Source organism: Pogoniulus pusillus, chromosome 14 (genome assembly GCF_015220805.1).
Source record: "Pogoniulus pusillus isolate bPogPus1 chromosome 14, bPogPus1.pri, whole genome shotgun sequence".
In the NCBI taxonomy this organism is placed as follows: Eukaryota; Metazoa; Chordata; class Aves; order Piciformes; family Lybiidae; genus Pogoniulus; species Pogoniulus pusillus.
The window spans coordinates 6762275-6785820 of NC_087277.1; the positions used below are offsets into that span (position 1 = coordinate 6762275).

General features: G+C 43.5%; 1 long non-coding RNA gene across 2 annotated transcripts; it reads left to right on the forward strand.

Moving 5' to 3' along the window:
* Positions 1-5319: 5319 nt before the first annotated feature.
* Positions 5320-11714, forward strand: LOC135181032 (uncharacterized). Of its 2 annotated transcripts, XR_010304661.1 has the most exons (4): positions 5338-5374; positions 7859-7951; positions 10484-10607; positions 11000-11714. It is a non-coding gene; the product is annotated as an uncharacterized LOC135181032 (long non-coding RNA). The 2 variants fall into 2 exon arrangements; XR_010304660.1 differs by lacking the exon at positions 7859-7951 and having other exon boundaries at positions 5320-5374.
* Positions 11715-23546: the final 11832 nt, after the last annotated feature.

Genomic DNA, 23546 nt, shown 5'->3' on the forward strand with positions numbered 1-23546 from the left:
TGCGATGCCCATTAATGGCTAACAGCTCCGTTAAAAAGGGTGAGCTCAAAAAGCCCTAGAATGTTTTATTGTTTAACGTGGAAGCACCCGGAACAATGGATGGGCATTTTTTGTCTATGAAGTAAAATAATCACATTTAATTAGTTAAATGCACACAGCATCTGATTCTGTAGCTGTTCTGCGTATGGAAGTCAAATGGGTTTAATAAGACGCAACACAATAGAGTCAGTTAGCGCATTTAGTGGAGTCACTGTCCCTGGAGGTGTTCAAGAAAAGCCTGGATGAGGCATTTAGTGCCATGGTCTAGTTGATTGGACAGGGCTGGGTGATAGGTTGGATTGGATGATGTTGGAGGTCTCTTCCAAGCTGGTTGATTCTGTGATTCTATGATTCTATGATAGTTGCCTGCTTCGCAGTTTCAAATGCAAGCAGCTCTGCCTGAGCTGTGCCTAAAGAGGATTATGAATTAGGGTACCTTGTCTATGTTTTTGAATGTTGGCAGGAGAAAGAATGAAGTGAGTATAACCAACTGAATTGCTGTCCAGATTTGTCCGTATGCAGATGCATGTAATAGATTCTATGATTCTATTTGCCCCCAACTTACAAAACGAGGGCAGTTGGTTTGCTTGCATGTAAACTTACCCTTGAACAAGTATTTAATAAGGTGTCCAGTGGCAGCTACTCCAGATAGGTTTTCTTTTACTGGCTACCAGTTATCTCTGACTTTACATGCCAGACTAGAAACAAAGCAGGAGCTCACCCAAAAAAAACCGTGAATAGTGGAAAAGGGAGGTGGGGGGATGGGGGTGTGGAGTCTCATTTTAATCTCTGAAATTCAAACATGACAAAGTTTCTAAAAATAGGTACCTCAAAACAGAAAACTTGTCTGAATTATCTATCTTTGGACTGTCATATGGCTTTCCCATGTAGCCAGGAATTTTCAAGAAGTTGAAGTGTTTATTCTGAGGGTAAATGCGATCAGAAGAGGATAAAGTACAAAACCAGCTGCCTGTCTGAGAGAAAGAGAGAAAAAAAATAAACCAAGAAAGTTGTTTAGGAGCTTATTTATTCATGTAGTCAATATGATTGCCTCCCTACTGAAAAGAAATCAGAGAACACCAATAACCTGACAATGCATTATACCTACTGTGAAGTCTATTAATTGTATGTTAGCTTATTGGATATGCTTGCCCATAGTAACAAGGGCAGGGATTGATTTTCAGTGTCGTGTTTGAAAATAAAATAATCAGGTCATACAAAGACAAGAATACATTGGCAAGCCTCCAGATAAAGCTACCATTTGGCTATCTTGAAAGAGAGGTCTTTTTAACATAGGAAAAGGAGTCGGTAGGTAACTGTTAAATACCTTTTAATGCATCTGCTGCCATTTAGAGTTATTGCAGAGAAACCAAATATTTAAAGGAGAAAGAAAGGCACTCTGGAACCAAGGTTTTGCAAATGACCACTCCTAGAAATCATCTAACCCTTTAATAGTAAAAAGCTGGTTGAAGAGGCAAAAAGACAATCCACCCTGTCAGCAGTTTAGGCTTTGAGAAAACTCAGCTGAGCAGGGAAGATCAGAGAGGCTTATAAAGCATCATTCCTTCAAATCATTTGCATAAGAAAGCAAATTAATGCTGCACCCCAGACCTGCTAAAAGGAAGACAAATTGCTGCACAAGGTGTTAGAGGAGACTCAAGTGCTGAGCTGGATTTCAGAAGGGAACAAAGCTGTACAACAAATTATTGATTGCATGTGAGTATGTGTGCATGTACAAATGTCAAACAGGGGAAGTAACTGGTGCAGCTTGCTCTCCATCCATGTCCAGCAAATGCACAGTGATATCAAATGTCTCCATAACAAAATCCAGTAAGCTGATCTCACAGCAGTGAGAAGAAGGCTGTTGGTTCACTGTATTTGTCTCATGTTAGTTTTATATTTCTCTTTAGAGACAGAGAGATTAGTAAAGAAAGAATTAACCTGGTCTAAGTTGGCCTTGTACTTGTTTGGATCAGATAGTAGATAATTGTAGAGATAAGAGACCTACAAGATCATCCAGTCCAACCTAGCACCCAGCCCTAGCCAGTCAACTAGCCCACGGCACTAAGTGCCTCATCCAGGCTTTGCTTGAACACCTCCAGGGACAGTGCCTCCACCACCTCCCTGGGCAGCCCATTCCAATGCCAATCACTCTCTCTGCCAACAACTTCCTCCTAACATCCAGCCTACACTTCCCCCGACACAACTTGAGACTGTGTCCCCTTGTTCTGTTGCTGGTTGTCTGGGAGAAGAGACCAACCCCCACCTGGCTACAGCCTCCCTTCAGGTAGTTGTAGACAGCAATAAGATCACCCCTGAGCCTCCTCTTCTCCAGGCTGCACACCCCCAGCTCCCTCAGCCCCTCCTTATAAGGTTTGTGTTCCAGGCCCCTCACCAGCCTTGTTGCCCTTCTCTGGACATGTTCCAGTACCTCAACATCTCTCTTGAATTGAGTAGCCCAGAACTGGACACAGCACTCAAGGTGTGGCCTGACCAGTGCTGAGTACAGGGGAAGAATAACCTCCCTTGTCCTACTGGCCACACTGTTCCTGACCCAGGCCAGGATGCCACTGTCTCTCTTGGCTACCTGGGCACACTGCTGGCTTATGTTCAGCTACTCTCTACCAGTACCCCCAGGTTCCTTTCTGCCCAGCTGCTCCCCAGCCACTCCGTCCACAGCCTGTAGTGCTGCTTAGGGTTGTTGTAGCCAAAGTCCTTTCCATCTTCCACAGTCTTATGATTTTAACTGAGTATTCCCTGCTACCACAAGAGTTTTTTGCTTGGCTTCACACACTTTGTGGCCACATCACTTACCTGCTAGCTCTTGTTTTCTCAATAGTACTGTTAGGCTGAGTGTGGCCCAGGATCAGTATCTATCACTACACTGAATTTTATTTGGCTCAATAAACCTAATGGTCTTGGCTGAGATTTTTATTTGTCAATATTTTTCCATATTATTAAACTATGTATTGCTGGTAGCAGAAAATGGCACTTAGAGCATATAGGAAAGGCACCAATGTCGTGTGGGAGGTCCAAAATTGTAGTGCAGGAGCAGCTACTAAAGAGCTTTCTCAGTAAGTGTCCAGCAAGCATATGTTAAAACCTTGGATTAGGCAATGGTGTGCTACTTGAGTTTGCACTCAGTTATCTGGAAATTGAAGTGATATGTCAACATCATTAAATGGGCACTTCTAGGCACTTCTGTGAGAGAAAACTTGTTAGCATGAGATAGGAGCATAAACTTAATGTTCTGATAACGTAACTAATTTTCTTCTCCATTTATAACACACAGACATCTAGCCTGACCACTGAGTGTGGTGGGTTTTTTCCCTTCTTGCTGGTTTTATTCACCAGAAACTCACTCAACAATTTCAGCAGTTTGTGAGTCTCCAGAATTTGCCACAATTTCCAAAACCCCTGTTCTTTCCAAATATGCAAACATTTTCTTTTCCTATGTCCAAAGTCACAGAATCACAGAATGTATCTGGTTAGAAGAGACCATCTAGTCTAACCTTTGACCCAGCACTGAAAGGTCAACACTAAACCATGTCACCAGGCCCCAGGTCCATACAGTGCTTGAACACCTTCCACCACTGCCCTGAGCAGACCATTCCAAAGTTTAGAATAGAACAGAATCACAGAATCAGTCAGGGTTGGAAGGGACCACAGGGATCATCTGGTTTCAACCCCCCTGCCATGGGTAAGGGCACCCTACCCTAGATCAGGCTGGCCACAGCCTCATCCAGCCTGGTCTTAAACACCTCCAGCCATGGTGCCTCAAACACCTCCCTGCATTCCAGGCTCTCACCACTCTCATGCTGAACAACTTCCTCCTCATGTCCAGTCTGAATCTCCCCACCTCCAGCTTTGCTCCATAAACCCTTTCAGGTTCAATAACTCTTTCACTGAAGAAACATTCCCCAGGATCACAGGATGTCAGGGGTTGGAAGGGACCTCCATAGATCATCGAGTCTAACCCCTTTGCCAGAGCAGGACCATAAAATCTAGCTTAGGTCCCACAGGAGTGCATCCCATGGAGAACTTGCTGGAAGACCTCACCCTTTGTGTGTGTATATATTTATCATTTGTAGTTGTTTTTCTTTTCCATTTTTATTTCTTAGTTTTCCTCGTTATTTCCTCATTTTTTCCTCTTAGACAGGTGTGATTTGCTCTTCTTCAGCCAACATAGTGAGTCTGTGAAGACGCCTGGTCACTATTCCAAGCAGAAATGACAAAGGGCTATTCATGGAAAGGCTGATTTCAATGCAAGCACTACAGGCCAGTTTTCAATTCTCTTTTTTTTTTAATCTCCCTTCTCCCCCATCTTCCTCTTTTCCTCTCCATCTTCCTCCTTTTCCTCTCCATCTCTCAAGCACAAATACAGACTGGGCAGTGACTGGCTAGAGAGCAGCCCTAAGGAGAAGGACTTGGGGATGCTGGTGGACAAGAAGCTCAGAATGAGCCAGCAGTGTGCATCTACAGCCCAGAGGCCAGCCAGATCTTGGGCTCCATCAGGAGAAGTGTGGCCAGCAGGGCAAGGGAGGTGATTCTCCCCCTCTACTCCATTCTGCTGAAACTCCACCTGGAGTATTGCATCCAGTTCTGGAGTCTCCATTACGAGAAGGATGTAGAGATGCTGGAGTGTGTCCAGAGAAGGGCCACTGGGATGCTCAGAGGGCTGCAGCAGCTCTGCTGTGAGGACAGACTGGAAGAGTTGGGACTGTTGAGTCTGCAGAAGAGGAGGCTCCCAGGTGACCTTCTTGTGGCCTTTCAGTGTCTAAAGGGGGCCTACAAAAAAAGCTGAGGGAGGACTTTTCAGGATATCAGGGAGTGACAGGAATAAGAGGAATGGAACAAATCTGGAGATGGGGAGTTCAGACTGGACGTGAGGTGGACGTTGTTGAGCATGAGAGTGGTGAGAGCCTGGAATGGGTTGCCCAGGGAGGTGGTTGAGGCCCCATCCCTGGAGGTGTTTAAGGCCAGGCTGGATGAGGCTGTGGCCAGCCTGATCTAGGGTAGGGTGTTCATGCCTATGGCAGGGGGGGGATTGGAACTAGCTGATCCTTGTGGTCCCTTCCAACTCTGACTGATTCTATGATTCCTTCCAGCACCACTTCCCCTTTTCCACCATATCTGCCTCTTTCCCCCTCCACACCTCATTTTCCCCTTTTTTTGCCCAAACCCAGAGCACCTGGGTTCTATTGGAGTCTCCTCCCACCCCAGGTGTGACCACTTTGCCCTCCCTGCCCACTCCCCTTTATAATCAGCCCCAGGAAAGGCAGAGACCCTAAGCTGTGCCCAACTGGGCAGAGGGATCCTCCTCCTGTTGCCACTGGTGAGTCCTCACGGTGCACACTGGGTGAATGGGAGTGGATTCAAAGGCTGGGGGGCCTTGTGCTAGTGGCCCCCCAGCCAGGCAGGATAAAGGCTTGGTCAGGACACTGTCACTTTTTTTGGCTAGCCTGTTGAATAACTGCTGATGTTCAGGCTTCTACTAGCCTCAGAGCCTAGGCCAGGAAGGGCTCTCCAATATCACTTCTCTTGTAGGAACTATCAGGCAGAACAGGCACTGCTGGCTGCAGCAAGACTTCTTTAAATGGCTTTTCCCAGTTCTGCTCCACATCCCATGGCTTCTACTGAGCTTTATGCTCTTCTTTTCCTGATCCCAAGGGAAGCTGATCCATCACCAGTCAGTATTTCTCTTCTAATCTTTAGATAATGTCTAAGGTCCCTTCTAGCTTAAGCCATTCTATGGCATTGCTCTTTTCCTGACTTGCTTCCTATGACTGATTTTGCACTGCAGTTGACATACTGCATTAAACTGCCTCCCTTTTCCGTAGAGGGACTGACAAATGCAAATTTCCTACTGTCCAGCCTGAACCTCCCCTGGTTAAGCTTGAAATCATCTTCCTCTAGTCTGTCACTTTTCATCAAGGAAAGGAGGCTGACCCTGGCCTCACTCCAGTCTTCCTTCAGGTCGTTGTAGAGAGCAGTAAGGTCTCCTCTCAGCCTTCTTTTCAGCTGCAGGTCCCTCAGCTGCTCCTTATAGGTCATGTGCTCCAGACTCTCTTCAACATTTCATCATTTTTCATTTTTATTTGTTTTTGATGAAGGAGGGGATTGCAAATGCTGAGTTTTGCTTGAACCAAAACAAATTATCTTTTTCATTTCAGCAAAAGAAGAAAACCAATTTCAGATCTGTGTAAGACAGCCTTTTATTTTCCTAGCTTAATAGTGAAGTGTGAAGGGCATTATTCACAGAATTAACCAGGTTGGAAAAGACCTCTAGGATCATCAAGTGCAACCTATCACCTAACCCTCCTAATTAATCACACCATGGCATTAAGTGCCTCATCCAGTCTCCTCTTAAACACCTCCTGGGATGGTGACTCCACCACCAAATCGGGCAACCCATTCCAATGCCAATCACTTTTGCTGTGAAGAACTTATTCCTAACGTTCAGCCTAAATCTGCTCTGGTGCACTTTGAGGTTGTGTCCTCATGTTCTGCCACTGGATGCCTGGGAGAAGAGATCAACCTCTGTCTGGCTACAACCTTCTTTCAGATAGTTGTAGAGAGCAGTAAGGTCTCCTCTGAGCCTTATTGCTAAGCATCCCCAGATCCCTCAGCATTTCCTCGTAGGGCTGTCCTCCAGACCCCTCACCAGCCTTGTTGTCCCTCTCTAGGCATATTCACATGGTTCTAACCTATTCTGGTTTCATGTACACTTTGGCTCTATGTTGACTTCCTATTGATCTGTTAGGAAGCAGAAATTCAGTGGTTTGGGAGAGATCTGCAAGCTGGATGTCCTGTAGGAGTGATCCCCAGTACACAAGCAAAACCCAGATTATTTTGAATAGCAGCTATGACCCAGCTTGTTTGTGTCAGCTTTGAATGCTTCTTGGGAGAGCATATTTTTGTCACATGTAAGCACCAAAGTGCTATTAGTTCATGACCCTTTTCATTCTTTCTAAGAAAGCATCACACCAAGTACCTGAGGAGAAAAAAAATAACTGAGCCTGATGTCCTGAAGTTAATCTAACTATTAAGGTATCAAAGAATTTGGCACTGAGTTAATAAATCATTCTGGTAAGCATTGTTATGAAATGGGGTGCAGGAAGAAGCAAATAACCCCACAGAAATCAATCTGTCAAGGGCTGAAAAGCATTACAGTAAAATAGAATACATTTTAACTGCTTCTCAGCTGTTTAGCTGCTGAGCCATAAGAGTACAGACTTTTTCTGTGTACTGCAGACCAGATAGTGTCAATATGTCTAGCTTCAGCCTGGATTATTTATAACAGAGCAAAGGCAGTGCTAAGAGATATGCTTATGGGCAAATCCAAAACCTGATGAAGCTGCTTGATACTATTGTAAGAAATATGTGTTAGAAATACTTAAAAGGTAGCTCTACCTGGGTTAGAATTAGTTGTGTCCTTGATGAAGCAAGGCATGAAATGCTCTTTCTAATGTCTTTTCATTAGCCATTCTAAGGGAAGGCATAACATTAACAAACTGAATGTGAGTGTGGAAAGCTGAGATGGTTAATCATCAAATTACACATAGAGGAGATTCAAACCACATGCTCTGCATATGTGTTCAAAATGGATGATGCTCCTATTTCCCCATCCAGTCCTTGTGCAAGGACTGACTTCATTATATAGACTTAATATTAATATTTGAAAGAACTATCATCAAGGGTCATTGACCTGCTGTCTGCTCTGACTGCAAAGGCATCTTCTTGCTGAATTATGCATAGCTATATTTATGTTCTAATTTAAATATCATTTAATATTTAACTTGTTGTTGTATATTTGCAGAGTTAACTACATGGTCATCTGCTTTTCACCAGGCCTGCAGGTTTTAGGGCCATAGAACACAGTCTGAATTGACTTCCCTGTGAAGTTCTACTTGTAAGAGCTTACTTTTTTAAACCTGGGAGGGAGGTGGGGGAGAAAGAGGAGATAAAAAAAAGATTAAATCATCTACAAAAGGAAGAAAGAATAAAAGACTAATGTTCTGTCTGCCAAGGACCCAAAGGCACTCCTCTTCCTTGGAAGCACAAATTAAAGAAACGAATTTCGTTTTCTTAGGTTATTTAAAACTTCAATCATTTGGATGTTTATTAGATGCAGGAGAGACATTGTGAAGATTTATTTTTTTTTACTTTTTAGACCTAGCATTTTGTTAGGCAAGATGTTAAATCAGCCACCTGAGTAGGAAAGAGAAGAGAGAGTCATAAAATATTAACAGCTCACAATGTGCCTTTTTTGAGTAACAGGCTATGAGGAGGAAGATTTTTGGATGTCACACCTTCCCTTCCTTCCTTCCCATCCTTCCCACAGGCAAAATAAAATACTCTGTCTTTTATCTGTGTACTCTACACTGCACAGTGAAGAGTTGGCTAAAGGAGGTTGAGCACCACAACATACAGTTTGCCAGCCTGTGGCATGCTGTTCAGCTGTAACTCAACTATCAATCCTGGCCAGTAACAGTGAACCTCAGCAACCAGTTGCCTGTAGCATGATTGGTCCTGCCTGTGATCAGTGCCTCCAGCCCGAGTGGACAGGAGGTTGTGTCTGTGCTGAGGGAGCTCTAGAAGTGGGCTGTGGCTACCTTGTGCAATGGGGATAATGGGCAAGTTCTGTCATGAGAATAGATTTGCTCTCTCCTGGCTTCCCAAATTACCCCAGAGGAGTGAAGAAGAGCCAGACCATTAATCCACTTACCCTTGCATCAGCCTGCAGAACTGGCTGGGTGCACCGGAGGGATGGCGCAGCCTACGTGCGCAAACCTGTGTGCTGGAGATCTGCATGAGGGCTCTGCCCTAGGGGTTGTAGTCCCTCTTCAGCTCCTCCAGAACCTGCCTGGCTCCACACTGCTCCTCGCAGAGCACTCCTGCCCACAGCAGTTGCAAGAACCTCTCCCCAAAACCTTCTAGGATTCTTCAGGCTGAGATCAGTGACCTCCCGGCCCCTATCTTCCCTCCAGCCTGATCAAAGAAGCCTGGAGTGGGTGTGAAATGTAGGATACAGTACAAGGTAATGTGTTCAGACTAAGCTCAGCATTCCTACTGCAAAACTCTTGGCCAGGCTGAAGCTAGCAGAATATAGGAAAAACATCTTGATGCAAACTTTGTATCATCAGCTTTAAAACTGCAGCAGGGCTACAGTAGTGAGTTATCACTGCTGGGAATGGTGCAAATGAAGTGTGTTTTCAAAATAATCTGCACTCCAGCACAAGACAAAGTACTGACAGAAGCAAATAATTAATTAATCCAGTTGAAAATCTCACCAAAAAGCAGTTTCTTGACTGTGACAAATAAGTGCTCTGCTGATGTAACGAGAAGAACAATATAGCAGTACATAACCTTCCACTAAGAGAGCTTCTTGCTTTCAAAATTAATTACTCCAGCAAAACTGTAGAATGCAAAACATTTTGCCTTAAAAGTGTTTTGTTTTTTTTTCATGGCAGAAAAATAGGTATATATTTGTAGGGAGGTTTTAATTAAGACAATAAACCTCTCTCATTTACCTTTGTACTTTAATTAGCTTTAATGTGCAAGTAAAAGGAGGTTTATGTCATTTCTGAAGACAAAACAATTATCAAATCACAGCTGTCTCATGGCTTTCCTGCAATGCTTCAGGAAAACGACTTCCTGGAGTGGGCATTGATATTTTTATCTTATTTTGGTTGGATTGGAAGATCTTGGAGGTCTCTTCCAACCTGGTTGATGCTATGATTTGCCAAGTTGCGTATTCTAAGGCTGGAGGAGATTCTGCAGGTTTGTGGGGTGGGTGGGTGGGGTGGGTTGGTTAGTTTTTGCTTTTTTTGAGAGTGGGGCATCTGTTGGGATTTTAATTTTTTTGTTTGTTTACTTTCATAGAATCACCAGGTTGGAAGAGACCTCCAGGATCATCCAGTCCAACCTAGCACCCAGCCCTAGACAATCAACTATACCATGGCACTAAGTGCCTCAGCCAGGCTTTTCTTGAACACCTCCAGGGATGGTGACTCCACCACCTCCCTGGGCAGCCCATTCCAATGCCAATCACTCTCTCTAGGAAGAATTTCCTCCTAACATCCACCCTAGACCTCCCCTGGCACAAATTGAGTCTGTGTCCCCTTGTTCTATTGCTGGTTGCCTGGCAGAAGAGACCAACCCCCACCTGGCTACAACCTCCCTTCAGGTAGTTGTCGACAGTAATGAGGTCACTCCTGAGCCTCCTCTTCTGCAGGCTGCACACCCCCAGCTCCCTCAGCCTCTCCTCCCAGGGCTGTGTTCCAAGCCCCTCACCAGCTTTATCGCTCTTTGCTGGACATCTTCCAGTATCTCAACATCTCTACTGAGGAATTTTAGGCTGTTGCTCCTTCTCTGTTGAGGCAGGAACCAGATAGCAGAGGTAGTACTGTCTTCTGCCTGAGAACTTCTGAATTTCTTTCAGAAACTCTTCCAAAACAGCAGTTTTTCAAATCATCTTACAAGTGCCACAGATGCATGGAATGATTGTTAGGAGCACGACTCATCGCTGCTAGGAAGACAACAAAGTGAGAGTACAGGCAGCTCCAGTTGAGTATTTCTGGTGTTTCTCATAGTTCAGTGGGTTGCTGGTTTTGTTTGTCTGAGAGGGTTTTTGCTGGTGGTGTTGGTTTGGTATTTTTTCTTTTCTAAGAGCTGATACAGTCCATGTATGACTTCACAGAAGTGTACTTACAATTCACAAGAGCAGATTATGGAGGTAAATGAGCTATACCTAAGCAAGCTGCACTGTACAGCACCTTAAAGGGCTATGCAGGCTCATGCTCCCATGCAGGCTGGTAGTCAGATCCACTTTTCATCTGAGCTCCTCATATGAGACATTAACCTCACTAAGCCTCAGTATACTGAGTTTAATACATCTGAATTGAGCACATGAGGCTACCTAGGAAATTTTTACTATTGTTGCTATTTTTTTTTTTAGGATGAGCACTGGAAAAGACACTTTCAGAAGAAGTTGAGGTGTGAACCCAGAATAAGAAATCCCATTATGGCAGTAGGAATAAAATGAGAGGAGAAGCCAGGGAGAAGATGAGTGAATCAGTTGTAACAACAGTCGAACGATTCTACTCTTAGGGTGGGTCTTGTATTTACTTTAGGCATTGAATGACAGAACAGTTAGTTTCAGCATGCATTTAAACATAAAATGCTATTAAACTTGATAGGGTGGCTTGGAAACTTCTAAAGTGCCAAGCAAATTAATTTGGCTATCATTTACTGGGGAGAGATATACCATTTGCTCAGGGTTAAATAAAAATCAACTCGTGGGAAATGATAACAGCAAAGAGGAGGAGAAACATGCTGCTTTCTCCTGACTTACAGAATGGCCATTTCAGCACTGTCATGTATTTAGCCCCCTGAATGTAAAATAACCAAAAATGCAAAATACATGTGTCTATGTATGTGTGCTTATATATAAGGGGGGGAGGTAGGAGGGGAATGTGGAAATTCTATAGCAGCGAAGAGTTTGGTATGTAAGCACTTAAGTGATTGTCTATGCCAGACTTTCCAGTAGAACACCTGAACCAGTATGATTGTCTTGATAAACTCCATGTTTCAGAGCAAAACCTTCCTAATTCCTGCTTTGGTTTAAGTTTATACTTGTGCTTAAGCCCCAATAAAGACTTCTGCCACTGCCAGTTTTGCTTCATTCATTTTGCTGAATTAAGCATTTGCATACCATAATAGCAAAGAATCTGCAAAGAGTGCACCGAGCAGTGATTATGTTCAGATCCCACTGACAAGTGGAGCTGGTGATATTCACGTGAATTAATTCTGAAGCTAAGCATTGAGCCATACACACTGTGGCCAGCATGCAAACATCTTGGTACAGCCAAATGAGAGAGATCAAGGTAGGCCCATTGTACCCATATTCCACACTTATGAGCTGCACCTTCCTGCTGTCTATCCAGATCATTTCAGGCAGCTAAAAGACCCTCTGAGCTGTTTTAGCTCACTAACCTGATTGAAATCTAACCTCATAGAAAAATAATCCAACTAAAATTTGTTTTAAAAAAAATAGGTGAGTAGTTCACCAGTTTAGCTGCAAGACAGAATTAACTCTCCTCAGATGTGAAGATTTTAAGAGCCCAAGTAAAGGAAGTGATTGTAGACCAAGGAAAGAAAAAGGGTTGATTAGAAGGGAAAAGCAAGTGGGATCACTCCTTTTCAGCAGTAAATTGCTCTTGTGGTTCACCTCTGGTACAAGTCATTATCTTGAGTTTATAAAGGGTGCTAAGATTTTGCAGGCTTGTGGCCTTAGAACCATTTTCACTCTCTGTTAAAATAATCCAATTCAATCAAAACATCAATTTAATAAAAAGAAGAACAGCTAAAAGGGTATAGAGGCAGACTTATTGCATGCTGTTATTAAGTTAATGGAATTTAAATAATTAATGCTGGGATGTACAGGACATCATTTATCAATGACAAGTTTTAACTTCTTTGTAAAAAGGTCTAAGCAGCTTCAAGAAACAGGTCAATGGAAATCTCTCTGTCTCCCCTTGGCCACCCTCTGTTTAAATGACACTTTGCCAGCAAGCAGTTATCTCTATTAATGGAAGTGATCTGCACTACTGTCAGTACATGATGAGGTTATATGACATTGCCAAAACCACAGCAGTGGGTGATGACAAAACCCTAAGAGCTGTGCCTAGCTCACACAGGGGGCAGGGTGGACTGGTGCAGATTCTGCCCTGCGTGCACTGCATTTACCTCCAGGAGCCTTGGCAGGCAGTTACAGGAGTCACTACAAAAGTAAAACCATTCTGTTTCTATCTGCTTATCCACAAACCTGGGGTCTTGAGTTGTTCAAGGCATTAATGTATATATTATTTGACATTTCATGTCTTATTTTTTCTCCAACCCAAGGGGCTCATGGTGCAGGTCAAACTGCAGTTCTGCAGTGGAGTACTGAGGAAGCACATCTCTGGAGACTTTGAAAGCACATCTGTGACCTGAGCTAGATTGTATGGTCCTGCTCTGGCAGGGAGATTGGACCCGATCCCTTTTGGTCCATTCTGACTCCTAAACATCCTGTGATCTTACATGTACCCATGCAGAGAGCAAAGGGCTGTCTGCCAATTAAAAATGCAGCAAGATGTCTATCAATGGTGCCCAATACTCTTGGTGGCCATTTGTTTTTTTCTACATGTTGCTCTTCAGGCACAGTTACCTTCTGGATGGTGGAGAAGGGCTGGCAAGAGAGAGGTGCACATTATCTGATGAGCAGTGATTAGTAGGAGCAATTGCATCAGTGCTCCTGGGTAGGGTAACTGCTGCAACAGCTGTCATCTGTGGAGCAGTTGACTTGCACTGACCCTTCCACCAAAGTTTGTCAGCATAAGGAGAACAACAGAAAACACAATGAACCAGAACACCTCCTTGGGCTGCCAAAATAATGTGTAACACCATGGAACACGAATCAGCCAACTGACTTTTGCTTCAGGGGATATACTGCCAAACACCTGGCCAAAAAGAAAATACATTTGTTTATGGAAAAAAATCAGACCAAATCTCCCTCAAATTGTTTGATTTCTTCATAATCTGGTTTTGTAGATGACTATTAAGGCACTTAATCATCTTCATGATCCTGAGAAAGTTAGTTTCTTCCCTTGGCTATTTTTCTCATGTTTACCTACCAGTACAAAAGCCTAATGACTCACTGTAGTTGGTTACATTTCACTTAGAGTGTCTGGTTCATGGACTTTCCTTCAACTGCACAAGACCAAATCTCTGCTATAGTAGCATGTCCCCAAGCACTTGTTTAATTTCACCCCGTAGATCTGAGCTCCATTTGTTGGTCTGTGCAGTATCTAAACTGTAACATGGAGAGTGTGATTTGCCATTGGAATGGGCTGCCCAGGGAGGTGGTGCAGTCACTGTCCCTGGAGGTGTTCAAGAAAAGACTGGATGAGGCATTTAGTGCCATGATGGCACTAGATGATTGGCTAGGGCTGGGTGCTAGGTTGGAGTGGATGATCTTGGAGGTCTCTTACAATCTGGTTGATTCTATGATCCTATTCTATGATTCTATCTCTCAAGATAATTGTGGCTGTCAAGTGGCATTGATGAGGCTTAGATGATGGGGTGTTCTCAGCAGATGTCTCAATTCTCCTTGAGGTCCAAATTCTCCTTAAAGTCCAAGCAGTTTTAGTGTTATGTATGAGAAATTAATTTAATCCAAAGCATTATTTCTTTTGATCCTTTCCAGACTCACTTTTGACTCAGCAAATGGAAATCAACAGGCAGCCATCTGTGCTGCTCGTTTCGTCTTTTCTCTGTTTCTGCTTCAAAATTCCCAATTTACACTCCTCCACCCTGTCTTCCCCCCTCCCCCCCATTTCCTGATATCCAAAACCCAAGTCACACCCAACCCCAAAATAATCATGTTTTGAATGAGCTCAAAGCACATGATCTCATTCTGAACGTGACCAAATGAGTCAAGCAGTTCCGCTGCCCCGGCACTTAGTAGCAGTCCCTGTTTCCCAGTGGCTCAGCTGAATGGCAGCAAACTCACACGCTCAGAGAAGACTATTTGTCAATGTCTAAACCCTTGGCAAACATCTCACTGTGCTTCTCAAAATATTTCTGGAGTTACAGGAGTTCTCCAGGCTATTGGATCATTTTTATGTATTTGGAAACATCTCTATTTAAGAAGCTCTCATCACCTCCATCAATATCTCTTGTACAAGCCACTGGTTTAATACATAATCAAAGGCTGGAAAGTTTGTTATACCTTATTCCAAACAAGGTCACTACAGAGTTTGTAGTACATGAGACTTTAATATTAGAGCAGATTACTTGGCAAACTGAATTTGAACAGTGCCAAATATATTTTAATAAGTCATAATATAATATCCTAACTAGGTTTTATCATTTAAATGCTTTCATAATCAATGGCTATATTTAATGTGGAAAATTAACTGTAAGGAAAACATCAGTCTTCTTGGGTTGGGAAAAGGGAAGCATTGCACCCAGTTTTAAAAACAGTGGAAAGGAGGACCCTGAGGCTGATCTGTCAGCTTCACTTCTTTGCCTAGGAAAATCACAGAAGAGGTCCTCAAAGAAGCTGTGCTAAGGCATATAGAGAGCAGGAATGTGATTTGAGACAGCGAGCACTGCTTCACCAAGGGCAGGTTCTGCTTGAGAAAACTAGTGGACTTTAATGATGGACTGGCTGCACCACTGGCCAAGGGAAGAGCTTTGGATGTCAGCTCTCTGCATTTCCTCAAAGCCTTTGAGGTGGTCCCTCACAACATCCTTCTCTGCAAATTGGACATAATGATTTGATGGGTGAATTGCATGTATGGTTGCATCCAGAGGGTAGTGGTCAACAGCATCATGTCCAGAGGGTGATTGGTGATAAGTGATGTCCAGCAGGGGTCTGTACGGGGACCAGTGCTGTTCACTATCTTCATCAATGACATAGACAATGGGATTGAGCACATCCTCAGAAGGATGGAAGACTTCTCCTGTGAGGAAAGGTTGAGGAGGTTGAGGTGTTGTTCGACTTGAAAAAGGCTTTAGAGACACTTTATAGTGGCATTTCAGTACTTAAAGAGGGCTCATAAGAAAGATAAGGAAAGTATTTTTAGCAGGGCCTTTTGTGATAGGACAAGGGCTAATGGTTTTAAATTAAAAGAAGGCAGATAAAAACTAGAAAGAAGACAATTTTTATGATGAGAGTGGTGAAACACTGGAAAGGGTTTGCCCATAGACATGGTAGATGCAACCAAGATCAGGCTGGATGGTGCTCTAAGCACTCTGATCTAGTTGAACATTATGTTGCTGCTCACTGCAGGGAAGTCAAATTATATGAATTTTAAAGGTCTCTTCCAATCCAAACTACTCTATGATTCTTTAGACTTGACAAAAAACATCTGAGATTTAGTGTCCAAGTGACAGATAGTATCAATAATCCTCCTCAGGATGTTAAAGATGTGAGTTCAGTGATCCTCACTTGCCCAGGGAGACTTCAGACAACATTTCCTATATTCTTAGTGAATATGTAATTGACCAAGACATAAAACACTCTGAGGCAAGACATTCTCAGCCCTCTTCTGTCCAGAGTCTTTAAATTTGCATGGAATAATTAAATATTCACTGGACCAGAGCAGAGAACTATGTGACTGTGACTTCATTCAAGTCCCAAAGTGTGCTTGGGGAAATCCATATGACAAGACAGAGCTCAGTATTTCAGTCTTTGTTTCAATTTATACTCAAGTATTCTAAATTAAGATTTAAGCTAACCCAAATCACTGGATCAGTGGTTATTACTCATGAGTCTTAACCAGCTGGGTGTATACTGGTGCTCACACTCTTGGTCAAGAAATGGTTGGTCATTATAACTTCAACGAGAGGGATGGACTTGAGTTCTCTTGTCTCCTGGTTTCAGCAGTCATATAGAAAGTAAAAGTGGCTGATTCAGCCAAAACAAGGAATTTTATCTGAGTCCTCACAGCTCAGTTTGGTGCTTTGATGACCAAGTCATTAAAGTAGTAGAAAGGAACAGAGAGAGAAAACATTTCTGCATCCTTTTGGTGGAAGAGCTGGAGGAGAGACTTCACTCCAAGAGGAGTTCTCAGGTTACATTTACAATTGAAGACAGACTCACCCAGGCTACAACAAGGGCCTCCATCTGGCAAGAGTCTCAGCACAGCTGACAGAGTGACACTGACTCTCAGCCACCTTTAATGCAGTGCAGACAGAACACAGTGCTAATGTCCCCACATTGTTTGTGTGCTCCGGTTACACTATTGTCTTCTCTTTTGGGTGTGTTTGGACAGGAGTCCCTCTTCCTGTTTCAAGGGCCAGCACATGTAAGATGAGCTCAGAGGTTTTAGAACCCATTGGTCAGGCTTACTTCTAAGTCTCTGCTTCAATTAAAGCAGTTTTTAGGCAACAAATAACGAAATTGGAGCTTTGGCTTTCATTGAAAGCACTCCAAGTGTTCCTGCACTTCTTTCACAACTTCCAAACTTTAAAAACTTCCTGCACTTCATTCAAAATTTTTGTCTTCTACTTTCTCAACATTCCAGTGTATTTTTGACTTTTGATTATCAGGTATTTGGGATTTACAAGGATTCTCCTTGTGGACAATCCAAACCTGAAAATCCCACTAGCTGGCTGGAAAAAAAAATGATGATAACTATCTTATATGTAGTATTTTGGCTGTTGCCCTTCATTTACAATCAAATTTTTTTTTCAGAAAACATCTGATTTTAGGAAGCAAAAAATCTGTACTGCCATATCTTTTTGTCATCACAGAAATAAAGAAATATCCAGGTAGGAAAAGCACCTCAGGATCACCAAGTCCAAAATATAACCCTACTCTACAGGATCCACCTTAAACCATATCCCTAAGCACCACATTCAAACGACCCTTAAACACATCCAGGGTTGGTGACTCCACCACCTCCCTGGGCAGCCCATTCCAATGCCAATCACTCTCTCTGGGAAGAACTTCCTCCTAACATCCAGCCTAGACCTCCCCTGGCACAACTTGAGACTGTGTCCCCTTCTTCTGTTGCTGGCTGCCTGGCAGAAGAGACCAACCCCACCTGGCTACAGCCTCCCTTCAGGTAGTTGTAGACAGCAATGAGGTCTGCCCTGAGCCTCCTCTTCTGCAGGCTGCACACCCCCAGCTCCCTCAGCCTCTCCTCACAGGGCTTCCACCACATCCCCAGGCAGCCCATTCCAATGGGCAATCACTCTTTCTGTAAAGAACTTCTTCCTAATGTCCAGCCTAAACCTGTCCTGGCGCACCTTGAGACTGTGTCTTGTTTTAAATCAACAACTTTCTAAATCAACAACTTGTTTCACAACAAGTGGTGAAAATAACCAAAGATTTAGTTGCACTCAGGTAATGAAAAGGGTTTAATGTTAAGATTATTTACTTTTTGCAATGCTTCTAATTAGTTGTGCTGGTTTAATTTGTTTTCTAGCCGCCCTCAATATCCTGGCTCAATTACTCTCAGCTCTGTGGTTCAATTACTGTTTTTCTCTTGGTGGAAAACTGTTCTGTATAACGTGGCTACTTGTCTGATGGCTTTTGATGGCTTCTCAAAAGCACTGTAGATAGCTGCAAAGCTTGCTGATCCAACAAGGTAAAAAGAAATGCATAACCAGTTACTATGGAACCTATCTAAGAATTTCACTTGGCAGCTTCCCTCAGGTTATTCTCCTCTGCTGCTTTCTGAGGAGTAGCTATCACCTCACACTTTCTTGTGTACTCCAGATACATCCCTTTCATGGATATCTTACCACTGAAAATTGGACACAATGAGATCCTGCTACATTTGTCCAGTTGCTATGGAATTAATTTCAGTGAGAAATAGGGGGGAGGGAAAGAAGGAATATATATGTCAATGAAATAAACACCCACCCACCCTGGGGTGTGACCTTATTGTGGCCTTCCAGGATCTGAAGGGGGCCTCAGAAAAGCTAGGGAGTGACTTCTTAGGCTATCAGGGAATAACAGGTCTAGGGGGAATGGAGCGAAGATGGAGATCAAGAGATTCAGAGTGGACATGAGGAGGAAGTTGTTGAGCATGAGAGTGGTGAGAGCCTGGAATGGGTTGCCCAGGGAGGTGGTTGAGGCTCCATGCCTGGAGGTGTTTATGGCCAGGCTGGCTGAGGCTGTGGCCAGGCTGGCTGAGGCTGTGGCCAGCCTGATCTAGGGTGGGATGTCCCTGCACATGGCAGGAGGGTTGGAACTAGCTGATCCTTGTGGTCCCTTCCAACCCTGACTGATTCTGTGATTCTGTGAATTGTCATAGCCCAGTTGCAAGCATATGGCTGCTGTGCTTAAACAAGATCATTAGCTTCACTTAACTTCCTAGATAGTCACTACAGTAAACTAAAGCTGTCCTGCAAAATCCAGTAGATAAAGCTTTCTCTCTATTAACTGCAGAAAGAATACAGAAATTAGACTTCTAACCTGGATGCAAGTATCTTTAATTGTATCAACTACTGTCAATGAAGTCTACAAAGCCGAAAACATTCATCTGAGAACAGATTGAAGCAGCTTTACCTACTTAGATGGAAGTTGTTTATTCCAGCTGTGAATAGCAAATTGAAACCATGGAATGAGCAGGGACAGATAATTTTGTAAGTATACAGGTGTGTTCAGCCTCCTTTCAAACCAGGATTTACAGAACAAATGCGTTGTTACAATGACATACACATGAATTGTACTTATTCAAGCTACCTAGACAGATTATTCATCTATTATCAATAACTTAGGATCATAGAATACAATCATAGAATCAATCAGGTTGGAAGAGACCTCCAAGATCATCCAGTCCAACCTAGCACTCAGCTCTATCCAGTCAACCAGACCATGGCACTAAGTGCCTCATCCAGGCTTTTCTTCAACACCTCCAGGGACAGTGACTCCACCACCTCCCTGGGCAGCCCATTCCAATGCCAATCACTCTCTCTGGCAACAACTTCCTCCTGACATCCAGCCTATACTTCCCCCAGCACAACTTGAGACTGTGTCCCCTTGTTCTATTGCTGGTTGCCTGGGAGAAGAGACCAACCCCCAGCTGGTTACAACCTCCCTTCATGTAGTTGTAGACATCAATGAAGTCCCCCCTGAGCCTCTTGGGCAAGAAATCTTAGGAAATGTGGCACAAAGCAAAGCCTGCAGAGAGAGAGGGAAGACTTGATGAAAATAGAACAAGCAGTACCACACAAAACCCCTGTATTGAAGTGTCTGCCTGTATTTGTGTGTGCACATACAAGACTACATGTTTGCTCACAACTCAGGTTTGTTCAAAACCTGCCCAAGACCTTTTAAAAGCCATCACACAGAGGACGAATTTCATTTGTCATGGCATATGCAAACTCAAAGCCTCATTTTCTAAAGTGCTTGTCTTCTTCCAGAATGTTGGTGCTCTTTCTGGCTATAAAAGCTGGCCTTCTGTCCAAGAAATGTCTGCTCTGCTTAATCATGCTTGAGTCTCTTGGAAAACAAAACAGAAAACTGCACATTAACATCTAAGCTTCTTTTTTATCCCCCCCCACCCCCCACCCCCCCCCCAGTTATTTCTTCTCCTTCTTTTCTTTCCCACAAAGTACTTTCTCTGGTTTCGATGAAGGCAGCAGTATACACCAGAAATACTCAACTGGAGCTGCCTGTACTCTCACTCTGTTGTTTTCCTAGCAGCAACGAGTCGTGCTCTTAACAAACAATCATTCCATGCATCTGTGGCACGTGTAAGATGGTTTGAGAAACTGCTGTTTTGGAAGAGTTTCTGTGGCACTTGTAAGATGGTTTGAGAAACTGCTGTTTTGGAAGAGTTTCTGAAGGAAATTTGGAAGTTTTCAGACAAAGACAGTACTACCTCTGCTATCTGGTTCCTGCCTCAACAGAGAAGGAGCAACAGCCTAAAATTCTTCAGTGGTTCTTTAGTAGAGATGGTGAGATACTGGAAGGTGTCCAGCGAAGGGTGATGAAGCTGGTGAGGGTCCTGGAGCACAGCCCTGTGAGGAGAGGCTGAGGGAGCTGGGGGTGTGCAGCCTGCAGAAGAGGAGGCTCAGGGGGGACCTCATTGCTGTCTATAACTACCTGAAGGGAGGCTGTAGCCAGGTGGGGTTGGTCTCTTCTGCCAGGCAGCCAGCAACAGAAGAAGGGGACACAGTCTCAAGTTGTGCCAGGGGAGGTCTAGGCTGGATGTTAGGAGGAAGTTTTTGGCAGAGAGAGTGATTGGCATTGGAATGGGCTGCCCAGGGAGGTGGTGGAGTCACCGTCCCTGGAGGTGATCAAGCAAAGCCTGGATGAGGCACTTAGTGCCATGGTCTAGTTGACTGGCTAGGGCAGGGTGCTAGGTTGGACTGGATGATCTTGGAGGTCTCTTCCAACTTGGTTGATTCTATGATTCTATGATTCTATGATCTCTTCCAACCTGGTTGATTCTATGATTTTACAATTCTATGCATCTTCTTGTTCTTTAGCCCTGAAACAGGGAACTTGTGCCCTTCATCATGACAGTACCTCTTTGCTGTACTCTTTTTATTCCAGAATTTTGGTTCTCCTGCTTTACACCAAGATCCTAGAGCAGATCAAAAGATCACACGCTTTGAGTATGGCAACATCAGATTTCCAGAATTAGTGTAAATATTTGTGCTAGTTTGAAGCTAGCTGGAATGTTTTGGTGAGAGGAATTAGAATATAGGCTGTGAAAAGCAAACAGTGGTGATGTCTGCTTCACTCATAGGCTTGCTGGGTTGTATAAGAGCAAGAACACAAACACAGATAACAGAGTTGCTGTGTGTCTCTGTCTGCCTGTACATTTCTCCCTACCCTGCTGTCTATGTAACTAATCCTTATGCTTTCTAACCCCTCTGGCAGATGCTTGAAACTCACCTTGCACATAAGGCAGAGTCTGGGGATAAAGTAGAGGGGTGGAAAGGAGGTGGAAGGGTGGTTGGGAGCCCCTCCTGGGGATTCTTGTTTCTGGGAGGGCTGTTGTGTTTCTGTATTACCTTTACCGTATCTATTTCTGTATGTAGCTATATTTATTGTAATTATCTGCTTGTATATTGTGCTAAGCTGCTAATATTAAGCTTCATTCCTTAATTTCCAGCTGGCTGAGTCTAGCCTGGGTGATTTCATAAGAGTGGGGTACTGGTAACTCTCAAACTGTCATAATATTAGGAATTACATTTACAGGAAGTTAAATTTGTCTTCAGGATACTTTTCCCTCTATAAGGAATATACAAATATAAATGATCTAAAAGTGCTTTAGGGCACGTTGGGTGACTTGCAAGAGGTTGAAAATCATGTCATTTAAAGGGTAGCTAACTAAATGTAATCCATTTTCAGAGTACAAAGCTGCTAATCTAATTAGCAGATTAGCTGTTCTTTGATGTTCATCATCTGTTTTAAGAGATATTAAGCTAGATTTAATGTCTGGCACTATAATTGCTGCATAAAAACAAGACAACGAGTTTATCAAGACCCCTACACCAGCTTGCATAGCAGCAAGGCTTTGCTCTCAGTTATTCAGCCAAGATCTACATTTCCCATACCAATGCATGTTCCTCAAACTGCAGACTGCAGAGTTCCAAAGTATGGGTGGGCCACCACGCTCGCTAGAACATTTCCATTGTGTTTGAGACTGGATTTCATTTAAGTTCTGTCTCTTCTGTCTTGCAAAGGATAATACATGTGGACATCTTATGTGAGATGAAAAAAGAGCATCCTATGAGTTGGCTGGAAGAAAACTGCTCAAGACCATAGCAGGGCTAATCCTATTCAGGAATGCTTTCCTCACTTCTAGGACAATCTCAAGATCTGCCCATAAGAAAAGGAAATTTTGTTCTTATGCCATCTTTGTGTTACACCATAATCAGATCTGCAAGAATATGCTGGAGGTGGCTTCATTTGGTTTAGTTAAATTTGCATCCAGTAAGCTCTGCCTACCACTGGTGCTTCCTTTTTTGAAAGCCATTTGTCTAAGCTCAGTGCAATGGTTTCTCCTCTCTCTACCAATCTAGTCAGTGAAGTCTGAAAGTCTACCTTAAATATGGTTGGTATCCTTACTGGGCTTACTGATTTTCTTTTCCTGGTATCCATTTGAAGGTTGGCAATTTCACTTAAACCTAAGTGCTGCTGTATCGTGATTAAACAGAATTCACAGCCAGGAAACGCACACAGGCACTTAAAGCCATACATAAATCTTGAACAGAACTGGTCCTAATATCATGTCATAAAGGCCCTTCATTTTTGCTTTCTGACAGAAACCTCTCCTTCACATAGATTTACGTGACAGAGCTCATCATTAAACCTTTGCACCTATCTGATGCTGATGCCACCACCCACGACCTTCCTCATCAGCTCCTGAGAAGCATTTTGTCAAATGTTTTGCTAAAGCCCACATAAATTGCACCAAGCTTGTCCCCTCCTGTTATCAGACAAGTCACTGATTGTCTCTCCAAAGCAAGAAAGAAACAAAAACCCTCAACTGAGATAAACACCTAGCAAGACAAATGCTCATTTGGCATTTGCTCAATGGCTCTTTATCCTCTGAATACTTAGATCATCTATTCTTTAACAAGCGACCTGCCTCCTTATAGAATTTAGGTTGGAAGGGACCTCAAAGATCATCTCCTTCCAGTCCCCTGCTATAGACAGGGACACCTCCCACTAGAACAGGTTGCTCAAGGCCACATCTAACCTAGCTTTGAACACCTGCAGAAAGGGAGCAGCCACAACCTCCCTGGACAACCTGTGCCAGTGTCTCACCACCCTGACTGTAAAGAACTTCTTCCTAACCCCTAGTTTAAAGCTCCCCTCTGCCAGTTTAAACCTAGGTTATATCAAGGTGGTGTTCTCCTGACTGTTCAGATGCAGTTCCAGCAGCCTCAGAAGGAGAAATCAGGCAACAAGAGACAAATCAGGAAGCGCTCAAGGCCTTGGCAATAAGCTACTGCTTCTGATTTTGCCACTACCAGACCCTGGG